The sequence below is a fragment of the Molothrus ater genome, chromosome 3, assembly GCF_012460135.2.
Source record: "Molothrus ater isolate BHLD 08-10-18 breed brown headed cowbird chromosome 3, BPBGC_Mater_1.1, whole genome shotgun sequence".
In the NCBI taxonomy this organism is placed as follows: domain Eukaryota; kingdom Metazoa; phylum Chordata; class Aves; order Passeriformes; family Icteridae; genus Molothrus; species Molothrus ater.
This window is the reverse complement of record NC_050480.2, coordinates 24,895,002-24,917,126: the sequence shown is the minus strand read 5'-3', so window position 1 is coordinate 24,917,126 and position 22,125 is coordinate 24,895,002.

Sequence of the window (22,125 nt, the reverse complement as noted above, 5' to 3'; positions counted from 1 at the left end):
CCCATCACCAGGTGCAGATGTTTGTCACCACAGCACGGACATGGCCATCTCTGAGCCCTTGTGCCCTGCTCTGGATCCAATAAAGCAGCTGAATGTGTGATCAGCTTTGTGTTTTCAGGAACTGGTCCTCAACCAGACCCAAAATCAAACTTTTACAGGAATGCTTCTCTGGATCAGTCCCATAGAGCTCAGTACTTGCTGGTTTGGGATGCCAGTGTGCGCCAGAAAGGGTTGTGGCCTGAGAGACCAGGGAGCTTAAAGCAAAGCATGATTTTTACAGCTCCACATGGCGTTCAAAGTTAGGGGAATCTGCATGATTATATTAAATTTAGCCAAGCAAAATCAAGTTGAAGAAAACTTCATATTTCCAAACCTCCTTTCCATATTTCCTCCTGGGTGCTTTTCTTCTTGGTTAAATAAATGCAATGAGATAAATATATTGACTTATTTGCAGAGACTTCTGCGCTCAGCAACCTTTGAACCTGGAGTTAAATAGATAATGCCAAAAAGGAGGTGCCTGAATTATTTGAAAAGTCATTTTTAGGCAAAGTGTAGCAGGGTCTCTAACAAAATGTGAGCAGCCAGGTATGTCCCTGCACAGGTCTGCAGATGTGGGCAGGTAGGGAGAGAAGACAGGGTCTGGGGTGTTTGCACTGCCAGCCCTTCTGGGACTGACCACTTTTTCCTCCTTAATGCCTTCAATTCCTGGCAACAGTGAGCACATGGGGAGATTTTAGGTGATGGGTACCTGGTTGCCAAGCAGACCACTCTTCAGTTTCTTGTTCAAGAGAGTATACAAATTCAAAAGCATCATCTCTCTACTGTTCTAGAGTAATGTAACAAACATAACTTCAACTTCTTTCTTCTTTTTTTTTCAAGATGTAAATGTAGCAAAGAGGTTACTGATAGAAATGTTGAGACAGTTGTAAAGACAGAATCCATTTGTTGTCTAGATTTTCTCATAAAAAATGACTGTAAATTTGAGCTATTTAAGCAAGCATCAGTAATAGTCTCCCTGATGATTATGTGACTGCTGGAAAAATCACATTATTAATTCTGGATATTTTCTCTTTTAGCATTAAATTAGGAAGACAAAAAAAAATTAATTTTACAGCTTCTCTCAGTGGTTTATAAAATAAGAGTAGACCAAAATTGATAATCTGACTTTTTTTTGGTACTTTGGAAAGTTGAAGAAAGAAAAGAACAGGAAAGGTTGAAACAAAAAAATCTCCCCCTCCCAAATCAAACAAACATAGAGAAAAGCAACAAGAAAAACAAAACATATTAAGGTAGTAGAGAATCTAGGGCCAGGAAGTCATCTCTGACCCACAGAATTTTTTGTTTTTTCTTCTTTCCCTAATTTTAAAACCCATTTGGGGTTTTCTAAGTATGTGGGCCAGTGTCTGTAAGGATGCCAGTGAAACAGAAAAAGGACTGAGGAACAGGCTGTTTTGAAGCCATAACTGCTCAGCTGTTTTCTGTTTGCTTTGGCTGTCAGAGCTGTGGTAGGTGTTTCCCATTCTGGTCTTCACACCTCTATTATGTTTGGATTGCATGGCAGAAATATTTCAGATGCTGTGGATGGAGGTTTCCTCTTGGCTCCAGGAAGAAGAGGTTCCAGTGTCCTCTGGATTTCCCCTGTGCTGATCAGGAGAATTCATCTACCATTACCAGGGCTTACCTTTGATACTGGTGTTGGTGCTTCCATTGGCTGCTCTAGCCTGGAGCAGGGACCTGTGAGCCTACAAAATTAAAAAAAAAAAAAAATTCAAGAAAGAGACGCTCAAATTTGATGGATGATAAAAACATCTTTTCATTTAAACCCATAAAAACTAACCTTCTTCTGGCTACTGCCCTGTGGAAGTCAAAGGTAACTAAGGCTCAGCAAAACCAGGATTTGTTCCTGGTGGCTCCACTCCAGGGTAAGAGTGTCACTGTTACACATTTCAGCACAAAATTTGCTCACCAGCTCACGCTCATTAAAGAGCTTGCAGTTCACATTATAAAATATTACTTATTAAAACTGGCTACAGAAAACACTTGGAAGCAGTGACCACACCAGCAGTTCTGGACCTCTGTCATGAAAATATGAGCTTTAAAAGGGAGGGGAAAGAGTCCATTTTCCAGTGGCTTCCCACATCTGATAGCTTGCTGTCTGGTTCACCCTGACACACCTGGTCACCACAGAGATGGGTCTCCCCAGCAAAGCCAGAGTATTTATTGAGTATTAGGGTTGTTTGTAACCCTATGCAGCCCTACAAAGCAGCCTAACAACCCCAGCTGGCCTTTTTTTTTTTTTTCCCTGTAAAACACACCACAGTAAGGGTAAACACTGCAAGTGCTGGAAGCAGAGGTTAGAGTTCAGAACAATTTAGGGATGTCAGTGCCCACACTGTGCCTGCCATGCTTGATGGGGAGCTCCTCAGGAGAGGCTGCTGCTGGCATCTGCATTTCACTCTCAAACACACATCACATATTTTAAACATTCTCTTTTGGCCCTCATTATGCTCATCCTGCCTAAAACAGCTTGAAGAGTGTTCTAAAAATCAGAGGAAAAAAGGCATTGCCCCTCTAAATCTCCATGCTGTAGCCCTGACTGGCCTGACTGCCCTGCATCAGCTTCCCTCTGCTAAAAGGTAGCAACACGTGTTCATTAAATACAACTCTTTTTTCCTTTTCTCTTTTTTCTTTCCGTTATTTTCCTATGTCCTGTCTAGCTCTCCTTCCATATTATGTTATTATTTTATTTTATATTCTTTTATTTTCTCTTTAATTTCTGCCTGAGATTATTTTTCAATCTTTCTCTTTGTTACTACCTTTTCTCACAACCTTCTCTTTATTGCTACTACATTTTACTTGCATATCAACTCTCTTACCATGCCCTCTTTCATTTTACCTTTCTATCGCTCCTTTTTTTTCTCTCTGACTCTTTAAATGACCCTGTCTCTTTCCCACTTTTCTATTTTCTATTTCTGTTTCCAGTAACATATTTTAGAAAATTATATTTTGATCAACTTCTTTATTTTTCCTCTGTAGCAAACTAGGTTAAATTCCTGCTCTTTTCCTGGAGGAAAAAAAAAAGACAGTGCAAAGATAGTGGAAAGATGAAGAATGTGGAGATGACATGTCAATGAAAAATACTAGGTTAGCTCACTAGTCATGTAGATATTGTCTAACAGTTTTTTTTGCAAAAGCCATCTTTCCAACATAACAACAATTCTTGTGTTTATTTTTGAGCCAGTCAGCGGCTATTTCTTAAAGTATCCTGAAAACACGTTATAATTCATACAGATAGAACAATTTTATTTTCTCTGGGGTGTTTCCTGCCAGTTCAATTATAACTGAAGACTGAATTTGGAAGCACCATTTGTGGCATACAGTGTCTAGAGTGCAAGTTTGTTGAGGACACTGATAACTCTTAAGTACACTTTACAGGAATTATGAACTACCTTAGATATGATTTATAGCTATTTCCTCCCTAAACAGAACAGTTTCTGTGACTGCTACAAACACCAGAATACAACAGGAGGCAGAGAATCACTCCTGCACCCTTGATATGCTCTCTTCATCTCTCACAGTGCCAAAAGCTGTTTTGGCTCTGTGTCATTCTATTCAATGATTTTTCACAGATACTTGTGTTTTGAGCAGGGATGGGTAATCATCAAATGTTTTCGCTCAGGGTAGCATTAGCACTGCAAAATCAACAAGGCATTTCCCTGCAGTCTGCTTTCTTGAAAGATGTCCACCTCAGGTATCAAAGATTATTCAAGAAGCAGTGGTTCATACAGGCCCTTACCCTCTGGGGTGCTTCTAAGCCTGTCTCCTTGTGCAACCTTCCTTTCTTTCCCAGGTGATGCCTCCTGGCAGCAACGTTTCACCTGGGTTTCACTAGGGGAGCATACTAAATGTAACCATGGAAATTCAATAGCTTTAAACTGCAACTCAAAAGCAGAGACCACCAAGGGCAGTTTTGTCTGGTTTAGTGGAGCTGGCTTGTAAAATCACAGCCATTTCCCAAACCAGCTGTTAAACCCAGAGACAACAAATTCTGATCTGCATTACAGTGCCTTCCTCAGCGAGTGCTGTGCCTGCATGAAAAATGGCACTGCTGCCTGCTCCACTTGTTTAAAGTCAGTAAGGATCAAAGCCCATGTGAACATGCACACGGGGATGGGGGAGAAGAGGAACTGCTTTGCTGGGTCCCTGTTCCTGACCCACATCCATGTCTTCTGGCCCCACACTTGGAGACAGTGGATAGTTCTTGGGCAGCAACGCTCCCTACCAAAGCAGTTCAAAGCTGCTGTGAGGGACTGGACACAAGAAATTTTTGAAACTGCCTGTTTGCTTGTTAGTCACAAGCAAGAACAATACATTCTTAGGGTTTAATCAGCTTCCACTGAACTCCCAACTTCGACATTAACTTGACTGAGACTAGAATTTAACATCACTTTACAAATAAGTAATAATCCAATTCCCTCCTCCTTCTCCTCTTCACCACAACATGCATCCAATCACAGTACTGATAAACTGCAATTAAAAATGCAATTGCAGTACAAATTCATAGGTACTTTGGGAAATATAAAATTTTTACTGCAATAATTTCAGAAGTATAGAGCAGAATAAAATGATTATCAGTTCTTCCATACTCTCTTGTTCAGGCAGGTTAGGAATGTCACTGGGAAGTTTTCTGCAGGAATTCATAGCACTGGATTTTGAGAGCAGACTTGCTTTTTTAAGTTGATAGACATTTGTCTTTTAGTTTTTACCCTCTGATGTGTGTTAACAGCCAATAAATGAAATAGGAATATTTCCAATTAATTTTCTTTTTAATCTCCTTTTCTCCTACTTGTCTCCTTACTACTATGAAGTAAGTTCAGATCAAATATGGTGCAGAGGCACAGCAACATAATAAAGCATTGCCAAGCATAACAAGCTGCCTTTCAAGGTACATTTTTCTTTAGTGACTTTTCTGCAGCCAAGAATAAAATTAAAAGAATGGGAGAAAGACTGAGAGGGGGAATTAGCACATTTGACTCAAATATAAGCAACCCACAAAATATGTTACTAATCAGATTCCCATCATCCTACTTATCATCTTGGGCCACACTGCATGTGGTTTCTCCCCAGATGTGCAGGATATTGAGGAAGACATTTTAGGGCTACACACAACACCAAGTCTCTCAGGACATACAAGTGGGACCTACAAACCCCCCCCAACAAAGGCTGTAACCCTCAGCACACTGAATTTCACATAGCACACAATTAAATTCTAGTACTCACTGATACTGGAGACAAAATTGGATTCAGGGAAGGATTAGACAATTTGGAGATGGTAGATCTGTTACTGGGTATTACCCATAATGGTCAAGATACATCTATTGCAGAAACTCCCTCAAATGTTGACACAATCTGGAAAGAAGCTCCAGGGAGGAAACATTGGTTTTATGATCTGGTCTTAAGTTTTTCCCAAAGTACCATGCAACAGCAAGAGGACGTGGGGCCAGATGGGCTGTTGAACAGACATAGCTCTGTGGCTAAGTAGAAGAAATCAATTAGTCTTTTGTTTGTTTATTGCCTTCCTTTACTCACTGCCATTTCAGCTTGCACTGCCTTCTTGCTCTGGTGTGGAAAAGATTTTGCTATCAGTAAGGGGTTATCAGTTCCTTATCAGTAGGCTATCAAAGGTTATCATGCATGGGCCAGAACCTTTGATGAAGGCAAGAGAGCTTCACCAGAAGGGCATCTGAAACAACAGTGGGTTCGATATATATGGGTTGGACTCAATTTATTTACATATTTTATTTATATTTTTAGATGCAGATGCCAGTGACTTTATTTCAAAACTTCCTACATACCTTTCCTCTCAAATTTAAAGAAATAAAGTGACTGGACAGCACTAATTTTAAATTCCCAACATTGAAAGGACTAAAAGCTTTTGCACAAGCTCTTAAAAGTTTGTGTTGTTCCCCATTATAACTGCTAATACTACATGATTGGCTTGTTAATATAGCTAACTCACCAGCAGCATTCACATTAATTTTCACCTTTTACTGTGTAATGGTAGTGCTATTTATTAGCCAGACAGACCATTTTTAGTAATGTTATAGGAACAGAGTGTGCATTACACAACAGAACTAGGTTACACCTGCAGCTGACCATTTCTATATTTATGGCTGTCTGACATCTGTAATGAATGGCAAATGGAAAATATTTGTTTTTTTACTTTGGCTCAGTATTTTTTTTTCATGTTTTAAAAATAAAAGTGAAGTGAAATACCTGGCTTTAATTAGGGATTTTAAATATCTTAAGTCTCTTGCCAAGATGCCCTGGAGAAACAGAACGGATCCTTAGGGCAGTGCACAGGAAAGAGATCGTTAGCCAACCTCAACCATCACTGGAAAACTTGACTGAAAAAGCCAGTTTGCATTTCAGTTCAATTTGTAATCACATCCAGCCCCTTTCTCTTCAAGTTTCAAGTACTAAGTCCCCTAATTGTGTGGGTATAACTTTAAGATGGGGAATTTACCACGTATTTCTGACAGAAGATCAAATGTTTTGCAAACTTTATGACAAACTGATGGGTTTGAATGAAGTTAGGTTGTTCCTGATGTAATGTTTCATCTCACACTTATCATCTAATTATTATTGTTAACATGCAGAATCTATTTTTTCTCCTCTCTCCCTCAATCATGCAACCATTTCAGTTACAATAAAAAGAAATCCTTTAAAAACCAAATAAAATTCAGGCTGAAACTGTCCATACTACCAAATTCTTTTCACTTAGAGATTTGAGAATTTTTGTTTAATTGTAGCAATATTTATGCAGCTGGTCACTGCAAGACCTAACTGGAGAGAGAGAGGAATTTCAAAAGTATTTTTAAAAATAGGATTTTAAATAAAAGGATTTTAAAAGAATTTAAAAGAATTAAAGCAATTTTAAAATAATTTTCAAAGAAAAAAAACCCCAACAGATGCAATTGCATGCAGCACACTCAAAGATAAAGGAAATACATATTGAAATACTTTATTTTGAAGAATGCAATCATTAGAGCCAAAATAGCCAGTTGTCACAAAGCTGGAAAGATGGACAGTAGGTAGTCTGAGAATAATGAACAATGACCTTGGTCTCCTTCTGCCTTGAAATCAGATCTTTTTGTTTTATCTTAAGGATCCTTGATCAGGTTCAAACAAAATGATTCTCAGATTTAAGGAATAATCATATTGACTCAATTTGCATGAAATTCTTTTCTTATTTTTAGACAGGGACTTTGTATCAAAACTGGGCTTGTGGGCTCTCCCCTGGTCCACAGAAGGGTAAAATCTCCTTGTAAAAATAGCCACAGTGAACATTGCTTTCATGAGGAGATGTACAAAGGCTTTCTCATAAAGAGCTTTGTTCTTCCCATTGCACTACCTTTGGTCAACTGCAGGCAAAAGCATTTCAGGGAGGCCAAAAGGAAATTTCTCCACTGTGCTGGAGAGAATCCAAAACACTTGAATTAAATGGAATTCACACCAGTTCTCCAGCATCAGCATTTAAAAGAAATTTTTCAAATGGCCATGATCAGTTTCACTACTTGAAATTACCAAGACTTATTTTTCCTAGAGGCAAAACTAGGGGGATTCCCCATTCCCACATTCTTCTGCTATTCTGTAAAGAGCTTTGCAACAGACTAACAGGGCATATATCACTCTCTGTATAGATGCTGATACCTCAGAGTTGGTAGGTGAATGCAACTATCAGAGTCTTTCAATCACACAGAGATTTGGAAATATGTGAAATGAAATAGAACAGAATGAAATCTACTGAAAATTCCAGATTAATTGCTCCTCAAAGTTAGGAAATTTTGCTCTTTGGATGAATGAAAGACATCAACTGACAATGTCTTGGCTTGATTTTAATTTCAGCTGTTCATAACCTGCATTTTTAATGACTGTTTTGGTGTGCACCATCATGTGAAGGATTTTATTGTCATTCTAATGCATGGGAGAAACATCACTTTCCATCAACTTCCTTTTCAAAACATCACATACATGTTTCCCTTTCATGAGTCTGCAGCATGGAATGGGGATTTGATACACAAGGTATTAGCAAGACTAATCATAAATTAATGAATGGAAACTCTGCTTTCATTTAATCCTGATGGGGTTGGTAGTAGGGGTGGTTCTTTTGTTACTTCTTTTTGTTGTTGTTGTTGAGGACATTCTTGTGGGTGCAATTAAATTAGTGCCAAATTACCTGAAATAATTTGTGGTTATTAAATAAACCAGTCTCTGTTGTGGAAAGTGCATTGTTCCTTGGCATTCCAGAGGCTTCCCTTTTTTTTTTTCCCACAAGAGATTGCAGCAACTGATCTCTGACAATACTGCTTTGTATATGTTGCCTCTTGGGTGGTGGAAGACAAGACTAAGCCATGTCAAAAAACTGCACATGTGATCTACAGCTGGCATGTCACATTATAACCAAAGAAAAACAATCTCATGACTTACAAAAGCTCTTAAGGAGGCATCACTTGCAAGGTTAACTACAGTAGTTGACAAAAGAGATAAGGTGCAAACGATTACCGTATTTATCTGACACTGAATGAAATAAAAGAAGTGTGTTGGTTCAGCCTGATTCTCCCTTGGGTACTTATTTATATTGACATGATTTCTTGGAATAAACGTCTACATTTTCTAATAATGGCTATTTCTTGTTTTAGTGTAATATGAACCCTTTGCAACTTATCTTTACATTCTGATGTTTGACCGACTGGTTTTTGTAATATAGGGAGAGCTCATTTCTCCACAAATATGTGTTTTTATAAATGCAGAGCTGAACTGATTTTTTTTCTCACAAAACCTGCCTTTCTTGGCCTTTCAGTGCTCAAGGATTCTGTAACAGTAATACTTCATAATTTGTGTGTGACAGTTGCTTATGGTTCCTACTGCTCGGCCTCCTGAGGTTATTTAGCTATCAGATTTCTTATTCCTGGGTGTTTCACCACCTCCAGTGGATTCAACTGCAGGAATGCTATTCTCACCACTTTACATTAGCGAGGGCAAACTGAGGTGTGTCTACATTGGCCAGTCATCCTATATACCAATACTCACATCTTCTCCTATTTCTATTGGTCTGAGCCATGAGTAACTCAATGGTAACCAATAGTAACCAATATCAAATGCCACAAAACCAACCCAAAACTGACATAAATGAGAGCAGAAACAAAAGCTCACGTTACACTGTAGTGTTTCTAGGGAAACTCCATTAGCATCAACAATTTGAATTGGGTTTGCTCTGGTGCAAAAGAGAATTTAGAAAAATGCTTCACTCTAACTCATTTCACTGCTTGACAAAATGAGCTGGAAAATCCCAAGTAGTCTGTCAGGGTTTTTTTTTTACATTTCCCATAGAAAGTATCCATTTTAACACAATCAATGCCTTTTCTAGACACTTGTCAATCTGTTTAGCCAAACAACATTTACACAGTCAGCAAATTAAGAGGTAAAAGAAGCTAATCAGGACCTCTCCAGGTACTTTCTTTCCACAAACAATGTACAATGCTTAATTTCCTACCAGGAAATTATAGCGTCTACTGAGATTTCGAGATCTGATTAGTTTCAGAGGCTCAGGTTTTTAAAAAAAACTGTAAATCAAATTAAAAGTTTAAACATAGCAGCCACCCTATGCCTGAAATCTGGAGAAACCTGGTTACTGCAGCCCCTTGGGAAGAATGGGACCCTCTAGATTTTTGCAGATAAGGTATGACTAACATTCTCATAAAGCTCAAAGATTGCCAGATATACACATTTAAAATAATTATGGTAATTAAATAGAGTTGCAAGCAGCTATAACTCCAGGCAACACCAGTTAAATGTAAAGAGAAAACATCTTCTGCATATGTTTGTGATTTATGTAATTACATGCTTCTACAAGCTACACACCATTCACTGGCAAACAGCCATCTCTTCTTTCATTCCAGTTCAGCCACAGTAAGTAACATACTTCATCTGTTTGAAAAGCTCCACTTAATAATGCCACCGAGGATGTATACAACAACACTGGGGAGTCAATGTGAAAAAATTAAATGTCATTTGGCCATTTGGCTCTGTGTGTGTGTGTGTGTGTGTGTGTGTGTGTGTGTGTGTGTGTGTGTGTGTGTGTGTGTGTTAAAAATAGCTTTTCTGGGCCTGTTTCTGACGTACATCATGAATGACTCCATTTCAGACAACTAAATTACACCTTATGTCAGTGAGAAATGAGTAAAATCCAAGGTGTGTTTTGTGTATGAGATTATGTGTTTGCTCTTGAGAAGGACTGCTTTTCTCAATGTAGTAATTTTTGAAAATTAAACTATACTGGGCCATTCTCAGGCAAGTTGTTACCCAATCTAGTGACTGGAGAGCAAATGAAAATGTTGCCCGAACAAAAATGGATTCAAAATTCAAGAAGCCTCCACAGTGCACAGTGCCTTCCCTCTGCCAACAGAAATATGAAGGATTTCTCTCATATTTCAGAGATCCAGCCTCTGTACTACCCTCTCACACTCACTAGGAACTTTTAGCCAAGCTTCAATTAAAATTTTCAAAGCAATAAAAAAGAAAATGAGAAAGCAAATGTAAATACCTTTTTCACATTTCATCAGACTTTCAGATCTTTTACTACTCAGTATCAAACTAGAGTCCAGTGGGTTACCTGCTGAGTATTTATTCAGAATAAAAGGCATCTGACTCTTGTTCTTTTTAAGACACAACTGAATTTTCAGTTCTTTATAAAGCCCAGTTTATTCATTCACATGAAAGTGATTCACCTACTACAAGACACTCTCCAACAATGAGTGTGTAAATGGGAGGAAATAGGCTTGGTCACTAGAGATAAAATGGTGTATCTGTAAAATTGCATGCCATTTATTATAATTATTATCCTTCTGCAGTTGCTTTTCCATTTAAGTGGGCAATTGTGTCTTGAACTATTTCACATTTCAAGTCACGTATAATCTCAAAGTTGCCATTATGGAAAATATTTCTAAGTATGCTCTGCTGCCAATGAAATAGTGCCTAAGTACATAGCTAAAAAAGACATTATATTCTATACATGGTATTTACAGTATACATAATCTCAACTGCAGTGTGATATCTGAGACCAAGCTGAAAATTCATTTCTGCTGAGCTTGAAAATATATAAGTCATAAATATTTGTCCTTTCCTCAACATTTCATTACAATGCCAATACACTGTTACTCATAACATACTTTCTGGCTCTTCACTGCAACTCTAAAGGATTCCAGATTAAGATTTTAGATTTTTTTAGTTTTTTCTTTCTCTGCCCCCACCCAACTGCTGGAAATTAGGAATCTTAGTTTAAGACACTGAAAGGCAGGGGGTTTTGTCCCTGCTTTCTCCTGAAAACTCTGTTCTCACCACTAAATTGCAAAGTATATCTGTTAGAGTCAATTTGCATTTTTGGCTCACGTAGAAAACTATTATTCTTTTCCTAAAATCTCTGTATATTTTATTTAGAAAGCTCACATGCCATTTTTTTTTAACTCTCTTCAAATGAGAATAACATGAAAAATTCCCCACACAGTTTTCAGTAGTCTCCAAATTAGGATAGTTGACTTGCCTGTGATAGGAAAAACAAAACCTCAGTTCTTGTCCCTGTTCACCCTGACCTGAGACCTGCATCTGAATCTTTACCATTCTGGGGCTGACTAGAATTTAGTCATTACCATGGGAAGAAAAAAATCTAGACAAAAACAAGCAAGGAAAACCCCCCAACACACAAGGCAAACCACCACTAGTTAAGGTAATTTCTTTATAGATAGTCCTGTGACTTCTAAATAATTACCAAATCTGGATTGATTTGAAAGGAAAAAAATTCCAATCTGAAGGTAATGCTGCCTTCCTTTTTCCAGCCAACAGCTGGATGCACAACAACCCAGAGGGCAAAGCAAAAAGAAATGCAGCAGCCTGGCCTCAGAGAGGACTTGTTTTAGGTGGATTCAGGAAGCAGTGTGAAGGCAGCACTGAGGGTTATGCTGTGGCTCGTGGGCCACAGGCCGTCTACCAAGGCCAAAACTGAACAGCACTGCTTGAAGAGCTCAGGAGAGCAGCTGTAGCCATAGGGGGAACTGCAACACGCATATCCCTGTCCTGTGCTGGCCTTAGAATGCTAGACTAGAGTCAAATTAGACCACACTGTTCTGCACATACTAGACAAGATAATAAACTAGAAGCAGGATGACCCAAGGGTATAAAGCAGTTGGTAGCAAGAAATACCTTTTCCTCTCTGTGTTTGCGCAGTACAATGAAGCTGCAGTGTGTGACTGAGCCCTTCATGCACTGTTACAATGACAGAGTAATTGAAGTCACAACAGCTTGAATTATAGTCAAATCCATTGCACATATGCTTGGAGTGTTTGTGCTCTTTAGTCCATAGAACAGGAGTTGTTACTTACAATTTCTGGTACTATCAACAAAATCAGCTCTTCCCTGTGGCAATGCAAGACACTGCTCAAGAGAGATGGACAGAAGGACATGGCATAGCCAGAAATTGTGGCAATGCTGTTAAGAAAAGTCATGTTATGTCTGCTAGTTGTCACCTTAAAACCTGTGGGAAAAAAAGAATTGAGGGTGTGATTCCCAAAACAAAAAATAATGTGAGAATTAGGAATTTAATAAGATTTAGGTGCTTAACACTCTTAGCTAAGAGTAAGAATAAAAGAATAAGAATAAGAATAAGAATAAGAATAAGAATAAGAATAAGAATAAGAATAAGAATAAGAATAAGAATAAGAATAAGAATAAGAATAAGAATAAGGCTTTGTGCCATCTTTCTTTTGATTTGCCAGGGAAGAGAAAGTGGTAAAGAAGCATGAAATTATGACATGTCAAAGGCTCCATGAATATCCTGGGCACTTTCTAACAAGCTCAAGTGTTCAGTTTGAGGGGAACTGTATGGATGAGGGGACTGGGCATGCAGGGAGAAGTAACATTCAGTGCATCTCAAATGGTTCCCAACTTGCAAGCATTGGCCAGCAAAGCCTCCCCAGTAACCTATTGTTTTCATAGTGAAGACCACTTGCTTCTGGATTTTGACTCCATGAGAGAATAAATGTCTGGTAGCCTTGAGGGCACATTGCCATGGTTTTGTCCCTGTTGTGGCAAGAGAAAGGCAGCACTTTGTTTTTCCTTTTCTTTTTTACTTTGGTCCGCTATACTTTTTGACTAAACCTTTGGGGATCTGAGTAATAAGAGACGTTTTGTAAATTAAGAAAGTAGCTAAATAGAGGCTTTTCAAAAGGCATTTCCCCATCATTCTTTCTAAAGGAAAGCAGGTGTTTGGCTCAAAGGGACTTGTTCTCTTGATAGCACAGTAAGAGAGTAAAACTGCATTTTCCCCTAAAGCAAAAATAAATAACTTCAGAAAACACGAGAACTGAGCCCTTGGTGAGGAGGTGAAATGGGTGTCCACCCTCTTGAACTAATTTATAACACCAAAGATGTCAAGTGACATGCTGGATGAAGAAATGATTTGTGGCTGAGAAAAGCTTTGCAGAGATCTCAGAGGGTTGGCCAAAGGCAACTTCATCTTGATAGAAATGGTCGACTGCCAAACTAAAGAGAACTGTTAAGGCTCTCATCTGGGAAAAGGGGGAGAGGTGCATTTTCTAGCTATGGATCCAGTTATCCATAGCCTTTGCCAGAGCCAGGATGAAAGCATGCCAGGCATTTAGCCTATTAATTGGGTGCCCTTTGGAAGGACATATAAATCGTAAGGAAAGGTTTCAGTACTATATCAACTTTAGAAAACATGCAACAAACAGGTATCTTAACTCTCCAGGCACTTGGCACAAAGTGGAATTCTCCACAGAGAAAAACTTATTTAAAACTTGTGCCCAAGTTGTGTACTTATCTGCAAAGCTTCCTTACCATCTGATTCTTCTAAGAACCCTGACTTGCACGATCAGAGCTTGTAATTCTCATGGCAGGGTCAAGGCCAAAACCAGTTTATACAATTTAAATCAAGCATGCCAGCTTACACATTCCAGTTTAGACCAGTGGTTACCACTTGCAGAGAGATTGCCACATTTGGGGCCAGATTTGCAGAGCACACAATCAGGCAGCTACACTGTTTCTTGTCAGCAGTGGGTCAGCCTGTTGGGCCAAGGCTGTGAGATGCTTTGTGTCATGCACATACCCTCCTGCCATTAGGAACGCAAAGAGATATTGCAACAGAGCACAGAAACACATCCTGCGATGCAGGCGCGGGCAAAAGATTTCAGTAGAGATATAAAATTGACAGTTGTGTGATGTGGTGATTCCTTATCTATTGCAAAAAAATAAATTAACAAGTTAATATACCAGAGTTAAGGATCAAACCATTCTGGTTTACAGGGCTATGATTCAGCCTAGGGTAACGTTGCACACCAGAGGAATTTAGCCTTTGACCTGATTAGATGCCAGAATCATCCAGTTCCACTCTACGTGTGAAACTTCACACAGCTCTAATTACTGAAGCCCCAAAGAAAAAAGCCAGAGGTGCTGCAGAGCTGGCAGGTATTAAAAAGAGTCAGAGGTAGCTGCTCCTTATGTTACTCTCTGCCTCCTGAGAAACAATAGTTCAGAAATCATATAGATTTTTGTGGGAAGGCTTTCTAAAGGTGAAAGGGTGAGATTTGATGTCTAAATCCTATCTGTGACTATGAAAATCCCTGCCTTTGTCTAGAGTTAACAGAACACTTGAGAACCTATTGAAACATAGATTTTAATTATGATATTTGGGAAATAACTCACAGAGATCTTGTTATTGCTGTTGAGAGCAGCTCATTGTCTAACGATGTTGAACAACTGCAGACAAGAAAAGACAATTAATATGAGCAGAAATGAAAGAAAGGCTCAGAGTTAAATGCACTCAGTTAAAGTCAAGAAACTCCAAGAAATTTAAAAAAAAAAATTTACAAAAAACCTGAACTCATATCACTATATCCATATGGCACAACTAGAGAATTATATTTCAGAGTGGGAAATGAGTGGTCTGAGCAATCACAGATGCCATCATGGGCTATTATTCAATACTAGAACCTAGGAGAAAAGAGTAAGGTTAAATTAAGACCTCTCAACATAAACAGAAAACAAAATAAAACACACCAGAGGTTTGTCATAGGTGTGCCAAAAGTATGGTACACACTGCTATATGAGAAAGGAAATTATCTGGTTTTCAGAAAATAATCAGATATGTTTCCAAGGGAAAAAAAGTAATACTGAGAAGGTGAACATTAGTTCCAGTATTTCAACAGATTTAACAAACCAAATAAGAACAATACACAAACCTGAAGGTCTGGAAGGTTATTAGATGTGCACCTAAAAAATGTTAGTCTGGAGCAGGAGTATTTAATACTTTCATTATTGACTTTGGAAACAATCAATAGAAATGCTCAATTCAAAGTTACTGACCACATGAAGCCAGGGAGCTCTGCCCCTGCTGAGGAAGGCAGGAGTATTGCACAGGAATTATCTTGGCAGCATTCAGCTGCATGGACAGCAATAGATCAGCAAGGGAAAAACAGAATTTCCCTTCCAAGCTCACAGACTGTGATTTACGCAATAAAGGAGGAAAATGAGCATGGTGTTTTATTTGATCACAGCCAGCACTTAAAAAAAGTAAATGCAACCTCTCAAGGCTTCAGGCAAAGTAGAAAAGGGAATTACTGAAACTATTGCACCATGCCCTCATACTAATGCACCTGAGGCCATGTATATAAATTCTCATCACTGACATTCAAGAATGGTAAAAGACTGGAAAATATACAAAGAAGGTCTGTTCAGATGATAAGAGGAATAAGTAGCCTCTCCTATGAGAGAAAACGAAGACAACTCAGCTTATTAACTTCCGAAAATCTAGGCCAAGTGTGTATGTGTTCAATTATTTTATCTGTGCTTGGTAGCATAGGCAGCAAAGAGTTCAGCACATCCACCAGTGCAACTGAAAAGCACGAGGATGCTTGAAACTGTCACAGCAGCAGGATCCTGGCCCAACTTTCCAGCAGGGACATGAGATCTGTAAATGGAATTACAGTCATGTAGCTGTCTGCCACAGCAAGGCAGTAGAATCAGGGAACCCAGGCTCCTGCTTTTGTCAGAGTTTTGTGACAATCAGAGGTATGAACCCCATGCAGTGCTGCACTCTGCAATCAGCGGCTCTGGCTCCAAGCACCATGGCAGTACCACCGTGCTGGGACACGGCTGCACAAGGCCACAGGCACAGAGGAGCTCTGCACCTCAACACACATCGCTGCTGTATCACACTAACTAGTTTATTCAGTTGTTGTTTTGCACTGGGTGATTTGAGATTTGCACTGAGTAGTCTTTATATTGCACTGAATAGTTTATGTTTTATCACCTGGTTTGTTATTCCCCTCTCCCATCACATGGTCTGTTGCAGTGTGATGTCATGGTTTGCCTCATATACCTCAGGTTTCTCCCTGGAGATTTCTTCCCCAGGTGTGTTAATCACCTTTCCTTTCCCCCACCCTGACTGAGCGCTGTCTGCCAGTCCTGGCATTCCAGAAGGGCGTTGAGTGATTGGCAGAGTTTAAAAGATGCCTTACACCCCTGGAGGACATTGGGCCATCCAGGTGTCATTTGGCCTCCCGAGACTTCGCCCCCTTACCTGGTTGGTGGGATCCCTACCCCTTACTCCTCCTTTCCCAGGGGTTAAAAGAAACAGCAACCACGCAGTTCGAAGAGTTGTGTTGGAGCAGTTACTGGATTCAGAGGCCTATGGGCCAGGAATAAAGCTCTGCATCAAAACCCTCCAGCAGAACCTTCTTCCCTTCATCCTCGCCTTAAAGCTTCTCCACCAGAGTTAAACCTGAGCTCCTGCGTGTCTGGACTTGCCTCCATATGCCCAGCTGTAACATCCAGCTAGCCAAAGGTGTCTCTGAGGTGAAACCACCACAGCTGCCGCCTTTGGTCAAGCAGCAAGGGCCAGACAAGCCCAGGCACGTCCCATCCGGCTGCATTGGCATTTATTCCAATAATGGTCCCTCCCTCCTCCACCCCTCTGCCCAATACCCGCTGGCGGTCTCTCCCCTGGTCAATCCCTCCCCTCGCTCCTCCTCACTGGTATCCCATTGGCTGTGCTCCTCTTCCTCCACCCCCCATTCCCTGGGTATAAGTCTCCCGCCATGAGCCATGAGCGCTCTTTCCACGTGGATTTTTCCATATGGTGGTTCTTAAGACAATAAACAGAAGACATTTGTCCCCACGTGGAGAAGAGAACTCCTGTTGTTTTGCTTTCGTCCGTGTAAGACTGTGTGGGCTGGGGTCCATAGCTGGCCGGGCTGGACCCAAACAGCCCATCCCAGACATGGAGTCTGACAGGTGGTGCCTCTTACACATCGCCCTCAGAACCTGAGGCCAGGCCCCAAACCCTACTTGCTGATGTAAATTGCATCCATAAGTTGCCACATATTCTGGATGCAGTGAGAGGACTTGTGCAAGACTGTTTCCTTCAATGATTTTGATCCTTTAATTTCACTTTTTAATCACAGTATCAGTTGCAATGGTTGTCCTTTCTTTTGAATTCATGAAGGAAGTCATCATTTTCCCCCGACAGAAGACATTAGAAATAATAAAGGAATATTAGGAATTATTCTACATATTGACAAGACAAATGTTGCAATGACATTATTTTAAAAGAATTTGTCTTACTAAACTGTTGTTTCGTGGCCTGTTTGGAGCAATTCCATGAATTCTAGCTCAATTTTTCCCTGTCTACACTAAAAGGGATACAAACTTATTGAAGAAAATAACAGATACAAAATGCAGTGCCACGACCTTCATTAAAACCAGAGCAGCCTGGGTATTTTTGTTCACTTTTTCCAGGACCTAAAAAGCTCTGATGAAAAGAGCTGATGCATTGTGCTGCCTGTGCTTTTCATGGAACTTCCTAGCAGGGATCAATGAGGGAAAAAAATGTTCAGGGTTGGCTTGATTCAAAGTATGAACCAGAGGTCCTGCTAAACTAGAGGCACAAATCTTGATCCAGTTATTCACTTTAGCCATTGGTTACATATGATCCCACAGAATCAGCACGATGCAAAGCTAAAGGGGTTTAGCTTAGTTATGTTTTCAAAACTGTCTCAGCCTTTGAAATGTCACTGTTTTATTCAAAGAGAGGATTAAGAAAAAGTTACTATTCTTTATACTGTTTCAAATACACTGGAAATCTGCTTCAAAGCTTCAAAACCCTGCCTCAGGCCCCCTGGCTCTGTTTTATATCCCACAGAACTGTCCCGAGGTCCTTCATAAATACTTCGATTTTCTGTGGTAATGAATGAGCAATGAAATGAGACACTTGTTCTCAGTGACACTCTTTGGTATTTATAAATGTGGCATCATTACTTCCACAGGTTACATGGCCTTTGTAGAGAAGTGGGTTTCATTTAATTTCCTAAGAGTGACAAGTAAAGATAGAAAACAATTGACAGAGATGGGAGATATTTAGAGGATATTTTAAAATTAGCTTTCTGATGATTATCATATGACCCCAGGTTAAACAAGGGTTTCCCATAACACATCTGGGTCATTTAATTTCACTAGTTAACATAAACATTAACACTGCATCTGTCTTATGATGATCTAGTAACTTGCTCCCTACATGTTTGGAATGAAATAAAACAGCATATGGGGTAAAAAAAAAAAAACAATCTGAGTTACAAACAGTGAACAAGTCAAGGTGCATTTTCAGCATTTATACTTCTCATAAATGACCATCTAGCCAACTAACTAATAAAATTTTATATTTTTTTCCTGTGAGCAAGAAAGAAGAGGCGAAGCTGACAAAAGTATTATATACACTATTACCAACTCTAAAAGCCAGAACACTTCAGGAAGTATGTAGTATACTGCATATTAATTCACATAAGCTGAATATAAAAACTCAGATATTACTGTTTTCTGTGAAAAATCCCTCTTCCATTTTTCACTTTTTTTTTCCACAAATTGAACCAATTTTATTCACTCTAAAGCTGAGAAAAAAACTCATGACATGGGACTTAGATTAATTTCAGTATATCTTCTCTTGAAATTGTCTCTACTGATCATGTATTCCAGAAACAGAAATACAAATTGTCATACTATGATAAAAATCAAACAAAATCAGTCTGCTGTGGTATTTGGATTCATTGGATTTTGTCAGTTTTTCAGTTTACAGTCCCTTAAAAGACTTTATCTTTTATGTGTGAAGCCATGTGAAAGGCTTTATTTCTAGCTTAAAGCCCTTTTTAGTTTTAAGCTAAATAAAAAGGGATCATCATCTCAATCTATTGAGATAGGGTATACTTTTTTCCTTTCTCTCTCAGATCACTGAATTTATTTCTGTATCTAACTTAAAGATGAAATTTTAGTGGGAAGGTCTTAAGACCTGTCAGGACAACAAAGTAAGTAGCATATTGCCTAGCAGCTTCATGTCCTACAGGCTTAAACAGAATTATACAATTATACATCTGGGAACTGATTTTTTTTTTTTTTTTTTGGTGCCAAAACTTCCATGAGTAATTGGGTAAAAAGAGCTGTAATTTTTTTTTTCCTGGCACATAAAGAGTCATAAAGAAAGACTAATTTCCAGTTCAATATTGGAACACCCATATGTACTGATTTTTTAAAGGGTGGGAAGCCATTTCACCACAAAAGCTATTTCTTCTGCAAATGACACTTCTTACTTAGTTCTACTTCAGTGAAAATTCTTAGGAAAAGTGGCCAGAAACAGAGTTTTATGTATAAGCAATATATCCTCTTCTGAATATAAGAGAAAATACTCTTAAGAAAAACACAGTGATTTTTTGTGGGTCTTATAATTTTCCCTAGGTGTCCCATCACAAAAACCCAATGCTAATGTAATGACCAGCCAGGATTTTCATAAGCTTTGACTATACAATAACCAGTTCATAATTCAAGCAAGAATAGTATTAGACAGGAATCCTGGTAATGTGTCACATAGGCCAAATGATCTTTACCCTACTCAATCCTTAACTATTTATTGGATATCAACATTTAGAAAATGGAGGATATTTTTACTGGGGTTCTTCTGTTGGAAAAAGTTAAACAGCTGCCTGCCTTTTAAAGTTTTAATTTTGATTTAATGTTGTCTTGTGTCTGATTTATGACAGAATGTCAAAGAAATGTGCTTGAGGAACACATTCTGACAATATCAAGACATTGCATCTAACTTTACAATACACTAATGGCTTGCAGACAACTTCTCCCTCTTTGTTTATTATGCAAGGAAGTGGCTGTCTTCTCATGGGACTCTGGCCCATCTGTTAGACAGCCAGCAAGATCAGCAACAAAGCTGTTTTCTTAGATTAAAAATGGCAAGACATTATTTTCTAGCATTCTTTGCTACATCTTTTAACAATGATTGACAACACTTCACCAAATTGGGCCAAAAGTATGCCAGCAAGTTAAAAATATACCAGGCATAAATACCAATATAAAATCACAAGAGAACCAGTTTGGAAAACTATTAATTCAACTGTAAAACTGTGCATTTGCAGATTCTGCTCAGCAATATGGAGAGCTTAACTGAAGGAAATAATTCATTTATCAGTTAAGAGATATTTATAAAGCGCAGCTGGACAAGACTTTAAACAGAAGATCAGCCACAGCTAAAAGTCTTGAAAGAGGAGTCTTTTGGCAGCAAGTGGGTTTTCAAAAGCTTAAATTTCTTAACATGAGGGCAGAACTGCATTCACTCTGTGAAACATCACTGTCTCAAAAGAAATTACCTCCTCCATTTTCAAGAAGAGCCTGTGATGGGGAAAGTCAGGATGACAGTACTACACTGGCACAGTTCTTTTGTGAAGTTGGAAGGTTGTTCTCTGTAACTCACTTCATAATTTGTTCAATGGGAACACCAATACTGTTTTCAGTAGAAACTCTGTTAAAAAATCTAGAGATGGCAAGGTATGAGAAGGGATAAAACAAATATTTGAGAAGTATCTATAGCAAATGTCCTTAAGATTATAGCGGAATAAGAAACAAAAAGATTATGTGAGATCAACTGTGTAAAGACCTACATGGAAAAGCACCTAAATACATTCTTGCTGATTCTTATCCAGATTCATGTTTCATCTTGCACTCAAATCCTTTCTTAACAGGTACAAGTTTTTCTGAATAAACCTCACATTTACCAAATGAGTCCTGAAGGTTTAGCAAGAGCAACTTGAAATGATTTGAACATAGCATAGCTCTTCATTCAACCATTTTAGAGGAGCATGGGTGTAGCCAGGCTACTGCTGCTGCAAGCTTTCATCTCTTACAGGTTTCAATAGTGTGAGCACTCGAATGCTTGTGGGGAAGCAGGGTGAATGCCTTCTTTTACCTAACAAAACCTGTCCAGGAAAGACCCAGGTCTGCAGTATTATCTGATTCTCTACAATATTTCATGATGAATGATATAATTGGTCACGAAGAAGTTAGAACTGACCAGAAGAAGCCAAATGGATTGGCTGAGCTGGAAGCAATCTCTTATGGCACTCATACAGAATGTGGGAATTTCAGACAGTGAAGCTTAAGGAACGAATTCATGAATAAAGAACAAAGATAAAAATATTTTCTGCAGGGCTTTGAAAGCAAATCTGGAGAAAATTTCAAGAATATAAATGCAGGACCAGCAAGGTGGTAGGCTGGATGTACTCATCAGCTATGGGGACATAATCATCATATATAAGCTGTGATGTGATGGTCTACGAATTGCAGAATTCCATCTGAAAAACTAAAATGAAAGCCACACATAGCCAGCACCTGACAGGAACTGAAGAAAGATGAAAAGAATAAGCAACTTTCATGATCTCTCCTCTTTCACTGCAGACCCAGTGTTCCTGCTTTCCTGTTTCCAGCTACACTTCAACTCCCTGACTCTCACTTGGGGAAGTTCCCAAAACACAGACCACAACATCCCTCGAGCGCAATGAAGAGGAAGACAAGCAAACAGAAGGCATGTGATGAAGGTACAGCTCCACGAGAAATGTAGATGAGCCAAAGTTTAACTGAGAACGAGCACAATGCTTCAATAGACAAGGTCATCGTGTTAGTGCTTGCCATAAAAATGTGCCAAGGTTTGGTTCAAATCATCCTGCA